This window comes from Nomascus leucogenys, chromosome 10, assembly GCF_006542625.1.
Source record: "Nomascus leucogenys isolate Asia chromosome 10, Asia_NLE_v1, whole genome shotgun sequence".
NCBI classification, from domain to species: domain Eukaryota; kingdom Metazoa; phylum Chordata; class Mammalia; order Primates; family Hylobatidae; genus Nomascus; species Nomascus leucogenys.
Window position 1 is genome coordinate 2808980 of NC_044390.1, and position 14110 is coordinate 2823089.

Sequence of the window (14110 nt, forward strand, 5' to 3'; positions counted from 1 at the left end):
AATCCACTAATTAAGAAGCCCAATAAAGTCCAAGAGTATAAATAACAAACCCTCACCTCACCCACTACAGGGAAACATAATGACATTAGAACATAAAGAATTTAGACAAAAGGGAAAATCTTGAAAGCATTCCAGAGTGGGAGTAAGGCAAGGAGAGGGCAATAATTTGTTTGAAAGGTTGAGCCATTATGTTGACAGCTGACCTGATCAGATGCTACAGAAAGAAGAAACTAAAGAAGCAACCATGAAAGCTGCTCAAAACAAATAGCTGCTGACTCAAGTCTAACCAGAATAAAATAATCTTTAAGAAATAAGGCTGGGCGCAGTGGCTCACGCCTGTAATCCCAGCACTTTGGGAGGCCGAGGCGGGTGGATTACGAAGTCAGGAGATCGAGACCATCCTGGCTAACACGGTAAAACCCAGTCTCTACTAAAAATACAAAAAAAGAAAAAATTAGCCGGGTGTGGTGGTGGGCGCCTGTAGTCCCAGCTACTTGGGAGGCTGAGGCAGGAGAATGGCGTGAACCCAGGAGGCGGAGCTTGCAGTGAGCCGAGATCACGCCACTGCACTCCAGCCTGGGCGACAGAGCAAGACTCCGTCAAAAATAAAAATAAAATAAAAAGAAATAAAAATAGACACTTGCAGATAAATGACAAATTTTCCAACAGAAGACTTGCACTATGGGAAATTTTGAAAATTGACCATTGGAGAGAAGGAAAATTATTCCAGGTGAAAATTAAGAGACGCCACAGTCAATTAGAAGAAAAGTTGCTTTATAGAGTCAGTCTTGTGAGACAGCAAATAGGATTAAAATTTATCACAGCTGGCACATAAATCTGAAAAAAAAAGAAAAAGGCCATCAAGCGCTCTAATATTCTTCTCTGGGAAGATGACAGAAGTAAAAATTTGATATGAAATTCTGATAAGCCCACTGATAGAATTCTGATATAACCATAAAAAAAGTTTGTCTGCCAAAGTAAATAGAGAAGAGGAAAAATGACAAACTAATCCCAAAAATAAAGAAGGACAGAAATAGGAACGTAGAACAGATAGGGTAAATAAAAAAGTGATGGTCGATTTAAACTCATTAGTAATTACACAAAATAATTGCCTCAAAGGGGCAAAGATGGTGAGACTAAATACAAAAACCAAATACTTGCTCTTTAAAGAGGTAACTAAGAATGAAAAATGAAAGTTGAAAGACTAAACATGCAAATTGAACCTAAAAAAATCTGGAGTAACTCACCCCAGTTAGAATGGCTAAAGAAAGTAACAAATGTTGGCAAGGATGCAGAGAAAAGGCAACTCTTATACACCATTGGTAGGAATGTAAGTTAGCAGAACAACTATGGAAAACAGTATGGAGGTTTCTAAAAAAATTAAGAATAGAACCTACCATATAACCCAGTAATTCTACTGCTGGGTATATATCTCTCTAAAAAGGAAATCCATATGTCAAAGACATATCTGTACTCCCATGCCTATTGCAGCACCTTTTTTTTTTTTTTTTTCTTGAGATAGAGTCTCGCACTGTCACCCAGGCTGGAGTGCAGTGGTACAATCTCGGCTCACCGCAACCTCTGCCTCCTGGGTTCACACCATTCTCCTGCCTCAGCTTCCCAAGTATCTGGGACTACAGGCGCCTGCCACCATGCCCGGCTTTGTTTTGTATTTTTAATAGAGATGGGGTTTCACCATGTTAGCCAGGATGGTCTCAATCTCCTGACCTCATGATCCACCTGCCTCAGCCTCCCAAAGTGCTGGGATTGCAGGCGTGACCCACCGCACCCGGCCTGCAGCACTATTACTAATAACCAAGATATAGAAACAACCTAAGTGCCTATCAATAAATGAACGCATAAAGAAAATGTGGTAATATATACTCAGTGGAGTATTATTTAGCCATAAAAAATAATGAAATCTTGCCATTTGCGGCAACCTGGATGAACACGGAGGACATGAGGTAAAATAAGGCAGGCACAGAAAGAAAACTACCATGTGATCTCATTTATATGGGGAATCTAAAAAGATGAACTTATAGAAGTAGAGAGTAGAATAGTGGTTACTAGAGGCTGGGGAAGGGATGGGAGAGTAACGGGAGACCAGGAGCGATTGGTCAACAGGCACACTTACAGTTTGAAAGAGCAAGATCTAGTGTTCTCTTACACATTAGGGTAACTGAAGCAAATAACAGTGTGGCGGATATTTCAAAATAGCTAGAAGATTTTGAGTATCACCACAAAGAAATGTGTCTAAACAGATATGATAATTACCGATTGGATCATTATACGAAGGATACATTCGTCCAAACATCACGCTGTACCCCATAAATATGTACAATTATATGTCAATTTAAAAGATTCTTAGATGGGAAATCTGAACAAAATAGCATGTCATGCATACGTAAGGTATGCTAACCAATCTCACTCACCAAACTCTTTATCCATTCCATTTATTGCACGACTTGAATTAGAAGCAAAAGATATTAAATTATTCCAGGCTTTTAAAAAAATTTGTTGAATATTGATATCAGAAGAGCAGACCCCAAGCCAAAACATTGGTGGTAAATCTAGATGCTGCATAACCACAGGGTTCAAATTACCAGGAAGAGAGAACAATTATAATCATACATGCAACAATAACACGGCCTTAAAATATACCAATGGTCAGCCGGGTGCGGTGGCTCACGCCTATAATCCCAGCACTTTGGGAGGCTGAGGTGGGCGGATCACGAGGTCAGGAGATCTAGACCAGCCTGGCTAACATGGTAAAACCCCGTCTCTACTAAAAATACCAAAAAATAAAAAATAATAAATTAGCTGGGCGTGGTGGCAGGCACCTGTAATCCCAGCCACTCGGGAGGCTGAGGCAGGAGAATTGCTTGAACCCGGGAGGTAGAGGTTGCAATGAGCTGAGATGGCACCACTGCATTCCAGCCTGGGCAACAGAGCAAGACTCTGTCTCAAAAAATAGAAAAAGAAAATATATATATACACACACACACACACACCCCAGTGGTCAGCACCATAAGGAGAATTAGGTAAGACCCTAATCATAGCAGGATATTTTATCAATTTGTTCCACAATTAAATAAACAAGTTAAAAAGAAAATAAAGGGCTTAAAGACAATGGAAAAATTTTACCTTGTGGACACAGAACTTTTCATTCAATAAATGGAAAAAACACATTAAGATAGACGAATCATCTACCAATGTCAGCTATATACTGATCCTCAGGGCAAGCTTCAACATATTTCAAATAATATAAGTTACACAGAATATTCTGATCATAATTTATGTCAGAAATTGACAATGAAATGAAGGACATTCCAAAATTAAGAAACATACTTCTAAGTAATCTATGAATAAAGAGAAAATATCAGATATAAGATTTTGAACCGAATATTTAATGTTGCATATGAAGTGACTGAAATACAGCTAAATCACGAGCTGGAAAAATGTGCTACTTCAAAGGCATAAGGAAGGTTGAAAATTCATAAACTAATTATACATTTAGATAAAAAGCAAAACACACCAAAAGAAAGTAGAAAAAATAATCAATGAAATAAAAATTAAAATACAAGACTCTGTCAAAAGTAGATTCTTTGAAAAAACAAACTGGATAACCCCCAACAAGTCTGATGAATAAGAAGACATGAGAGGCCGGGCACGGTGGCTCACGCTTGTAATCCCAGCACTTTGGGAGGCCGAGGCGGGTGGATCACGAGGTCAGGAGATCGAGACCACGGTGAAACCCCGTCTCTACTAAAAACACAAAAAATTAGCCGGGTGTGGTGGCGGGCGCCTGTAGTCCCAGCTACTCAGAGAGGCTGAGGCAGGAGAATGGCGTGAACCCGGGAGGCTGAGCTTGCAGTGAGCCGAGATCGTGCCACTGCACTCCAGCCTGGGTGACAGAGTGAGACTCCGTCTCAAAAAAAAAAAAAAAGACACGAGCAACAAATACCAGAAACAGAGGAGACACCACTACATATCCTAAGATATCAAAAATTGAGACTATTACCATTTTTATGCCAATAAAACTGATAATTTTGTTCAAATATATAAATTCTTAGAAAATGACAACTTTCATCTATTTTGTGTGTGTGAAGTTTTGAAAGCTTTTTTTTTTTAAACTCTTCCCCCAGAGAAGACTTCAGGCTCAAACATCTTCATCAGCAAATTATGTCAAAATTTAAATAAAAATTATTTTCCCAGAATCTAAGAGAGAGCATGTGTGTAGGTGGGTGTGTGTGTGTGTGAGAGAGAGCGTGAGCATGTGTGTATATGTGTGTGAAAGAGCACAAACACACACTCTCAAACTGAGGCATAGGTTAGATAATGAAAACACATTTACATCATCCTCAGCAAATTAACCCAGGAACAGAGAACCAAACACTGGATGTTCTCACACATAAGTGGGAGTTGAACAATGAGAACATAAACGGACACAGGGAGGCGAACATCACACACTGGGGCCCGTGGGTGGGGGGCGGGAAAGGGGAGGGAGAGCATTAGGACAAATATCTAATGCATTCGGGGCTTAAAACCTAGATGACCGGTTGACAGGTGCAGCAAACCACCATGCCGCATGTATACCTATGTAACAAACCTGCACATTCAGCACATGTATCCCAGAACTTAAATTAAAAAAAAAAAAAAAAAAAAACAGGTTTAGTGTAAGAATTTCCACGTTCAGTTCACTTGTGAAAACAATTGCAAAAATTAAAAAGTCCATTAAGTGTAAGATCTGTACATTAGATAATATCATTCTATTAATTTCCTGTTTTTTATATAGTGTGGTTATCAAAAGAGCTTACTTTTATTTTTATTTTTAGAACATAAACCCTGAAGCATTTAGGGTAAAGCATTAGATGTAAGTTTGTACAACGTGTACGAATCTTGAACCAATCAGGAAAAATACTTATGTAAGAGTAGAGGGACACCATATAAGGTAAAACTTTTAACATTTGGTGGCCCTAAGGATATATTCTTGAAGCTGTTCTCTAAGTATAAAATCACATCTTTTTTTCTTTTAATGGTGTACTAGCTTCCTTGGGCTGGCATGACAATGCACCACCAACTGGGTAACTTAAAACAGAAACCTACTGTCTCACAGTTCTGGAGCCTAGATGTCCAAAATCAAAGTGTTGGCAGGGTGGTGCTCTCTCTGAAACCCAGGGGACCCCATCCTTGCCTCTTACTGGCTTCTGTGGTTTGCTGGCAACCTGTGTCATTCTTTGGTCTGCAGCTACGTAATTCCATTCTGAGTTTGTCACGTGCCATTCTGCTTGTCTCTATCTTCATGTGGCCATTTTCTCTAAGAAGGAGTTTCACTCTTGTTGCCCAGGCTGGAGTGCAATGGCGCAATCTTGGCTCACTGCAACCTCCGCCTCCCAGGTTCAAGCAATCCTCCTGCCTCAGCCTCCCGAGTAGCTGGGATTACAGGCGCCCGCCACCACACTTGGTCTCAAACCCCCAACCTCAGGTGATCCACCTGCCTCAGCCTCCCAAAGTGTTGGGATTACAGGCGTGAACCACTGCACCCAGCTTTGTGGCCATTTTCTTTTTTCTTTTTTTTTTTTTTGGGGGGGGGGGGGGAGACGGAGTCTCGCTCTGTCACCCAGGCTGGAGTGCAACGGTGCAATCTCGGCTCACTGCCATCTCCACCTCCCGGATTCAAGCGATTCTCCTGCCTCAGCCTCCTGAGTAGCTGGGATTACAGGCACCTGCCACCACACCCAGCTGATTTTTGTATTTTTAGCAGAGACAGGGTTTCACCATGTTGGCCAGGCTGGTCTTAAACTCCTGACCTCAGATGATTCACCCACCTCAACCTCCCAAAGTGCTGATGTTACAGACATGAGCCACCACGCCCGGCCGCATGTGGCCATTTTCATAAGGACACCCGTCATTAAGTTAGGGGGGCCACCCCCTCCAGTATGACCTCGTCTTAGCTAATTACATCTGCAACAACCTTATTTTGTCACCCTATAAAGGGGTTAGGACTTTAGTTTTTGTTTTTTGTGTGTGTTTTTAGGGTTGGGACACAATTCAACCCTTAACAGTAAAAGCCAACTTTTATTGATATAGAAAGATAGATATTCTTTCTATATACGTTTATTTCATAGTCTAAACAAATGGCATAATTGGAGAAGGGGGATGAAGAGAGGTTGGCTAATGGATACCAAATTACACCTGGAGGTAGGAATGGGTGCCGGTGTTCAGTGGCACTACAGGTTGAAGATAGTTAATATCTTATTGTGTATTTTCGAGGGTTTTTCTAACTTTCATTTTAGGTTCAGGGGTACATGTACACCGGTTATGTAGGTAAACTCGTGTCACAGGGGTTTGGCGTACAGTTTTTCATCTCCCAGGTACTAAGAATAGGACCCCATAGCTATCTTTTCCTGACCCTCTCCCTCCTCCCACCTAAGGAGAGGACTCTGAATGTTCCTAAAACAAATGATACATGTATGAGGAGATGGATATGCTAATTAGCCTGATTTAATGATACGTATACATGTACCAACACATCTCTCTGCATCTCATAAATATACACAATTAGTATGAGTCAACTAAAAGTGTGATTTTCTTTTTAAATCACGTCCTGGAATTATAGTATCAAAGATGTTTCTGCCCTAGGTCAGAGAGCAAGCTCACAAGGGCAGAGGGGGCTTGGGTCTCACCCTTCCTGGGAAGTCCCCCCCTTACCTCATCCCTGTCTATGTTCTCCAGCTTCTCCTACATGTTTGTGTCAACAGAGATGAAGAATCTAAGAACATTCCCACCCTCGAAGCTCCAAGGTCTCCCCCTTCGTGACGAGTCTCCCCCACCTCTACGCGGCTCAACTGGGAGGCACCTTATAAATACAGGGTGTTCGTCTACCCCACTAACTGGAGAGAAGGAAAACGCTGGGTAAATAGAATGGAGAGGCCTGGCTGTGATCGATCAGCATCAAGAAAGGAGACAGGGTAAAAGGGAGAAAGAAAACGAAGACCCAAAGTAACCCAGGAAATCAGCAGATAGAAGAACACAGCCCAGCATGACGCGCTGACTCACCGCTCCACGCCTTCCTGGTCCTTAATGATTGGCGGCTGGAAGCGGGAAGAAAAGATCCGTGGTGCCATTTGATTGGCCAATGAATTGCTCCCTTGCCATTGGCTCAGAGGGCTTTTGATGAACAGATCCAGAAAATATGTGAAGCGAAACGCCCACCGCCCCTTGAGGGGCCGTTCTAGACCTTTGCTCCTGGTGTCGTGTTGAGCGGGGGATATTTCAGGCTGAGGTTCCTATTTAGAATTCCCAGGGCTCCCGGCTGCAGGGATGCTCCTCCAGTCTCTCCAAAATGGTTCATTTGGAGAGTTGGGGTGACTCTGTTCATAATTTAAATGCTTAATTCCTTCCTACGTGCTAAACTCCTTGAAGAATGTTCGTGTGGCACATCTTTCTGCCGTAACTAAACCTGTCGTGCAGGAAGAAATTATTATTATTATTATTAGATACGGTCTCACTCTGTTGCCCAGGCTGGAGTGCAGTGGCGTCATCTCGGCCCACTGTAACCTCTACCTCCCGGGTTCAAGAGATTCTCCTGCCTCAGCCCCCTGAGTAGCTGGGATTACAGATGCACACCACCACGCTTGGCTAATTTTTGTATTTTCAGTAGAGACAGGGTTTCACCGTGTTGGCCAGGCTGGTCTCGAACCCTTGACCTCAAGTGATCTGCCTGCCTCGGGCTTCCAAAGTGCTGGGATTACAGGCATGAGCCACTGTGCCTGGCCTCAGCTAATTTTTGTATTTTCAGTAGAGACAGGGTTTCACCGTGTTGACCAGGCTGGTCTCGAACCCTTGACCTCAAGTGATCTGCCCGCCTCGGCCTCCCAAAGTGCTGGGATTATAGGCATGAGCCACTGTGCCTGGCCTGCAAGAAGAACTTAATGAATATCGGCTACTGTCTTTCTGCGTAGGCAGAAAAGGCGCTAAGTTTTTTAGTCTCAAGGTCGCGATTTCGTCATTGGGCATGGTTTTCCTTCTATTCCAGCTTCCCTACAATCATTACAGTCATCTTCTGAGTTCATGCCAAACCTCAGTGTCCTAGGAGCTATCCTTTTACAATCACCATTTTACTTCCTCCTTATAAGAATCCTGAGTTCAGTGTTATGATAATGATGATCCTGGTTTTGAAATATACACATCAAGGAGTGTAGAGAAACATAATGAAAACTTTAAGGAATTACTGTAATCATAACGCAAGGCTCTGTGGTCCAGAACCTCGATTGAGAAGCAGACATGATGGGGACCTTCGCAGACTCGTGTAGCCATAACAGCATGCCTGTTCCATCCTCAGGGGTTGCCACCAAAGTGAATTTCCAGTTGTGAAGTGAACTTCATTCCCTTCGATTTTATTTTTATTTTTCCTGGTGATATATGTTCCCCTAAGAGATATGTTTTTTTCCTCATTTTCGAATTGTAGTGTATCATTCTGTGACTTGATTCTTTTCACTTATGTTTTTGAGATTAATCAATGCTAATTTGTTTTAGCTGCAGTTCATTTCTAGGTCTTGCCTCACAGTATTTAAATGTATGAATAGGTCACCATTTAATGATCCATTCTGTCAGTGATAGGTGGTTGGGTGGTTTCTCAGTTTTTGCCAATATGAACAAGGCTGTTTTGAACCTTCTTGCACGCATCTGTGAGCCCACAGGATTTTTGGATTACCCGAGTGGAATGGCTGAGTCCCTGAGGCACAGGTGACTTCGGTTGCCTCTTCACAAGTGGCTTCACCAATTACATTAGCATCAGGCACAGGTGAATATCCCCATAGCTGCACCTCACTGCCTACTCCTGACGTTGTTGACATTTTAAAGTAGTCACCAAATATTGGTTGGAAAAAGTATTTTGTTGTTTTCATTTGCTTTTATATGATTATTAATATACTTGAGCATTGTTCTCATGTTTGTGAGCCATTTGTTGCTTCTTTTGTGAAATAACTTTTCATTGTTTTCCTTGTATTTCTTTTTTTTTTTTTTTTTTGAGACGGAGTCTCGCTCTGTTGCCCAGGCTGGAGTGCAGTGGCACAATCTCAGCTCACTGCAAGCTCTGCCTCCTGGGTTCACGCCATTCTCCTGCCTCAGCCTCCCGAGTAGCTGGGACTACGGGCGCCCGCCACCAGGCCCGGCTAATTTTTTTTTGTATTTTTGGTAGAGATGGGGTTTCACCGTGGTCTCGATCTCCTGACCTCATGATCCGCCCGCCTCGGCCTCCCAAAGTGCTGGGATTACAAGCGTGAGCCACCGCACCCGGCCCCTTGTATTTCTATTGGTTGTTTTCTGTTTTTATTTGTATGAAGAAGTGCTTTACATATTCTGAAAGAGTGGTTTGGTCAGTTATGTGTGATGCACGTATTTTCATCCCAGTTTGTGGTTTGTAGCTTTTGTTATATAAGAACCATTCACTGAACAGTTTGTATTTTAAATGAAATAAAATTGATCAAAATGTACTTTATGTTTTATAAATTTGAGGTCTTGTTGACAAAAATCATTCCCTACTCCAACTCATGAAGATATATAATATTATCTTTTAAAATATGATAGAGTTTTGAATTTCACACGGAAGTATTAAGTCACTCGTAATTATTTTTCTCTAAGGTAGGGAGAAGGGATCCATTTTTTTTTCCATTTAAATACAAATGGCACCAGCTCCATTTAATGAATAGTTCAGCTATTCCACTGCCCAGCAATCTGTTGTAAACCAGCTTTTCATATTTGCCTACATTGGTTTCTGGGTTCTATGTTTTGTGTCACTATTTATTTGTTCATCCATGTGCCAGTAAGTTTTTTTGTTGTTGTTATTGTTTTTTTTTTGACATGGAGTCTCACTCTGTCGCCTAGGCTGGAGTGCGGTGGCATGATCTCGGCTCACTGCAAGCTCCACCTCCTGGGCTCAAGTAATTCTCCTGCCTCAGCCTCCCGAGTAGCTGGGACTACAGGCGCCCGCCACCACACCTGGCTAATATTTTTGTATTTTTAGTAGAGACGGGGTTTCACCATGTTAGCCAGGATGGTCTCGATCTCCTGACCTCGTGATCGGCCCACCTCGGCCTCCCAAAGTGCTGGCATTACAAGCGTGAGCCACCGCCCCCGGCCAACCAATAAGTCTTAATTACCATAGTATTTTAATTAAATCTTTATAGGGTAGGTCCAACTCAATCATCATTCCCACCTCCCACCCACCTATGTGCTTCAGGCATCTCTTGGCTTGTACTAGTCCCTTCTATTTTCCACATACATTTCAGAATTATATTTTGATATGAAAATTTCTATTGGGATTTTATTGTTTTACTGAATATAAAGGTCTATTTGGGAGCATACTGACATCTTCATAATAATAATTCCTGTACAAGAATATAATGTTAGGCTTCATTTTTAAGGATTTTGTATATGGCAATAATATTGTATATCACATTCAATAAGATTTACAATCTCTTATAAGAATTGTTTCCAGTTTACATTTTTCTTGGAACTGCACGTGGCATCCTTTAAAATTTTAAATTCCAATTAGTTTTTTTTTTTAGAGAAATACAATCAGATTTGTACATTGATTTATATTCACCAAAGCTGCTTTGAATCCTAACAATTTATCAATAGATTTAAGGGGGGAGAGTTTGCATGAATATTCAGATTATCTCCAATGTGATAATTTCGCCTCTTTCTTTCAGATCCGTTTTCTTGTCCCAGTGAACAGATGCACTATGTTGAAATGAAAGTGGTGACGGAGGGCTTGTCTTGTGTCTTATTGTAAAAGGTATTCTTTCATCACTTTCCCATCCGTTATGAGATTTTTGGTTGCTCTTGGTTTTTTGGAACCCTTTACTGGGTGAAGGAAATTCTTTTATTTCCTAATTTACAAAGATACATCTAAAAGCATGAAGAGATATAGACTCTTTTGTATTTCCCCTTTTGCACCTATGAAGATGCCCCTGTTTTTCTGTAATCTGTTCAGTATGAGGAGCTATATTTATCAGATATACCCAGAGCATACGCCCTCCTGACTAAAGCAGATACCTGCGCATAGGAGTGAATGATCAGTCTTCATTAAAAGTTTCCAGGTGATTCCAATAGGCAGCCAAGACGGGCCCCCTGGGTGGAGGATCTAGGAAGTGCTTCTGCAAATTCTATCACCTGTTAAACATGCCTTTGGTTGCATTCGTTCCACAAATAGTTATGGCCTCCCTCAGATTTGAAAGGATCCTTGCCAGGTGGTGATATAGACGAGACAGCGTATTCCCCTCATGGAGCTTACTGTATAGATGGTTATCCAAAATTGAGATTATTGGTGGAGAACTTCTTTCCCCCAGAACTGCCTAAATCAATTGTTTTGGGGGTTCTTGCTCAGAAGCCCCATGAGCTCCAACATCATAAATGGGGTGTGGACTGTCTTCTAATCAGCAGACCCTGCTTAGTCCTGGGTGGAGAAAGACAACTGGGGCCTCTGGGCAGAAACACGCAGGTGCAGCAGTATTTCCCCTCCATCGCGAAGGTCAACAAGAACCCACCTTGGCCAATCAAGAGAGGAGTCAGCTGGCTAATCACGGGGCAGGCACCGCCTTTTTCTTCCCGCTTCCTGGCTTGTTTGCTTTCGACCGGCCAAGGAGACCTGGTGGCAGGGTTGGTGAGTCACCTTTCTGGCCGATTTGCTTCTTTGGATTTTAAGGTCTTTTTTGTTACGTAACATTGGTTCTTTAGCTTTCTCTTTGGTTAGGAGCTGGAAATAATATGGTGAGGGAATAAAATGACTAAAGTTCCAAAGGGCAGGCCAAGCTGTGTTACCTTTTTCAAGTTCACATGGGTAAATTTGTGTCATGCTTTTTTTTTTTTTTGCAAACTTAGTTGACAGATAAAATTGCATGTGTTGTGTGCAGCATGATGTTCTGAAGTGTATGTGCATTGTGGGTGGAGTGGTTAAACCTAGCTACCACATCATCATAACCTTATGGATGCCATTCTTCCATGTGATGTATAAAGTGTTAGAGACGAAAAGAATGTTTTTATTTATTTATTTCGAGACAGAATCTCACTCTATTGCCCAGGCTGGAGTGCAGTGGCACGATCTCGGCTCACTGAAAGCTCTGCCTCCCAGGTTCACGCCATTCTCCTCCTCAGCCTCCTGGGGAACTGGGACTACAGGCACCCGCCACCACGCCCAGCTAATATTTTTGTATTTTTAATAGAGATGGGGTTTCACTGTGTTAGCCAGGCTGGTCTTGATCTCCTGACCTCGTGATCTGCCTGCCTTGGCCTCCCAAAGTGCTGGGATTACAGGTGTGAGCCACCGGGCCTGGCCAAGAATTTTTTAAAATGTAAATTGATACATAATATTTAATATTTATGGGGTACATGTGATGTTTGTTACAGATATAGGATGTGTAATGATCAAGTCAGGGTATTTAGAATATCCATCACCTTAAGTATTTTATGTGCCGGAAATATTTCAATTTCTTCTAGTTATTCTGAAATATATAATAAATTCTTCACTACAGTCAGCCTTCTCTGCTAACAAACATTAGAACTTATTCCTTCTGTCTGACTGCACGTTTGTGCCTATTAACCAACTTCTTTTGCGTCCTCACATCCTTTCCAGCCTCTGGTAACTATCTCCACTTTCTACCTTCATGAGATCCACGTTTTCAGCTTTCACATATGAGTGGGAACAAGTGACATTTATTTTCTGTGCCTGACTTATTTCACTTAACGTCATGATCTCCAGTTCCACCCACATTGCTGCAAAGGGTGGGGGGAAAGGATACTTTAAACACTCAGGTAGCTTCCCTGCTTTTAAGAATGCTCAACGGAACTCTAAGCTATTGATTTGTTAACGGAAAAACCAACTCTGTAAAATACTTTAAAGAGGTTTATTCTGAGCCAATGTGAGTGACTGTGGCCCAGGGAAAAACACACAGGAAGCCTTGAGGAAGCGGTTCCCAGGCAGTTAGGTCACAACTATTTTTGTATATTTTAGGGAAGTAGAAGTTACAGGCAACATCACAAATCAATAAATGGAGGTTGTACATTGGTTTGGCCCAAAAAGGTGGGATGTCTTGAAGTGGGAGCTTACAAGTCACAGGTGGGTTCAGGGATTCTTTAGTTGGCAGTTGGTTGAAAGAGTTGAGCTTTGTGTAGAGACTTGGAGTCAGTAGAAAGGAATGCTTCAGCTGGGGTAGGGAGTTGGTCGGTCTGTCACGTGATGCGATACCAGAGTCAGGTTGGAACATAACCCACATGACAGTCACTCGCGTCCGTGTGAAGAGACCACCAAACAGGCTTTGTGTGAGCACCAAGGCTGTTTATTTCACCTGGGTGCAGGCGGGCATTGCTCCTAACTCCACCTCCTATCCCAAAACCTATAGGAAATAATGATAATCCCACCACCCTCTTTGCTGACTCCTTTTTCGGACTCAGCCCGCCTGCACCCGGGTGAAATAAACAGCCTTGGTGCTCACACAAAGCCTGTTTGATGGACTCTTCACACAGACGCGTGTGACAATTACACTAGATGTTTTTCTTTTCTTCTTAGCCATTTAATGAGATTTTTTTCATTTGAGAATGACTTAATCCTTGCCTGGCATTGCCTTAGGTCTTGTTTATAATCTGGTATCTTATTGCCACAAAGAATCTATTCTGTCCATCTTCTGCACTTTTATTTTGAGATGGAGTCTCACTCTGTCACCCAGGTTGGAGTGCAGTGGCGCGATCTCAGCTTACTGCAACCTCTGCCTCCCGGGTTCAAGCGATTCTCCCACCTCAGACTCCCAAGTAGCTGGGATGACAGGCATACGCCACCATACCTGGCTAATTTTTGTATTTTTAGTAGAGATGGGGTTTTGCCATGTTGTCTAGTCTGGTCTCAAACTCCTGACCTCAGGTGATCTGCCCATCTTGGCCTCCCAAAGTGCTGGGATTCCAGGCGTGAGCCCCTGCACCCAGCCCTGAGCTCTATTTTAATGTTAATGCCAGTCAGTTGTGCCTAGGCTCCGACAGGAAGGAGATAGGAGGAGGTTTGACCTCTCTTCCTGCCATGGTCAATAATTCTTTTTATCAAGTATCTCTCAGGTCC

The 14110-nt window shown here is 42.3% G+C and overlaps 2 protein-coding genes across 3 annotated transcripts in view; one reads left to right on the forward strand and one right to left on the reverse strand.

Moving 5' to 3' along the window:
* NLRP4 (NLR family pyrin domain containing 4) overlaps positions 1-7082 on the reverse strand; it is a 46479-nt gene extending 39397 nt beyond the window's left edge. Inside the window, exon 1 of the mRNA XM_003277208.2 lies at positions 6712-7082. The gene's annotated coding sequence lies outside the window, so the exon portion shown is untranslated. The remainder of the gene's footprint in view (positions 1-6711) is intronic.
* Positions 6863-14110, forward strand: part of NLRP11 (NLR family pyrin domain containing 11) — a 46058-nt gene continuing 38810 nt past the window's right edge. Inside the window, exons 1-3 of one of the 2 annotated variants that reach the window (XM_030821801.1) lie at positions 6863-7285; positions 10716-10801; positions 11537-11668. The gene's annotated coding sequence lies outside the window, so the exon portion shown is untranslated. Of the gene's footprint in view, positions 7286-10715; positions 10802-11536; positions 11669-14110 lie in introns of those variants that run through there. The other variant, XM_030821802.1, reaches the window with a different exon arrangement.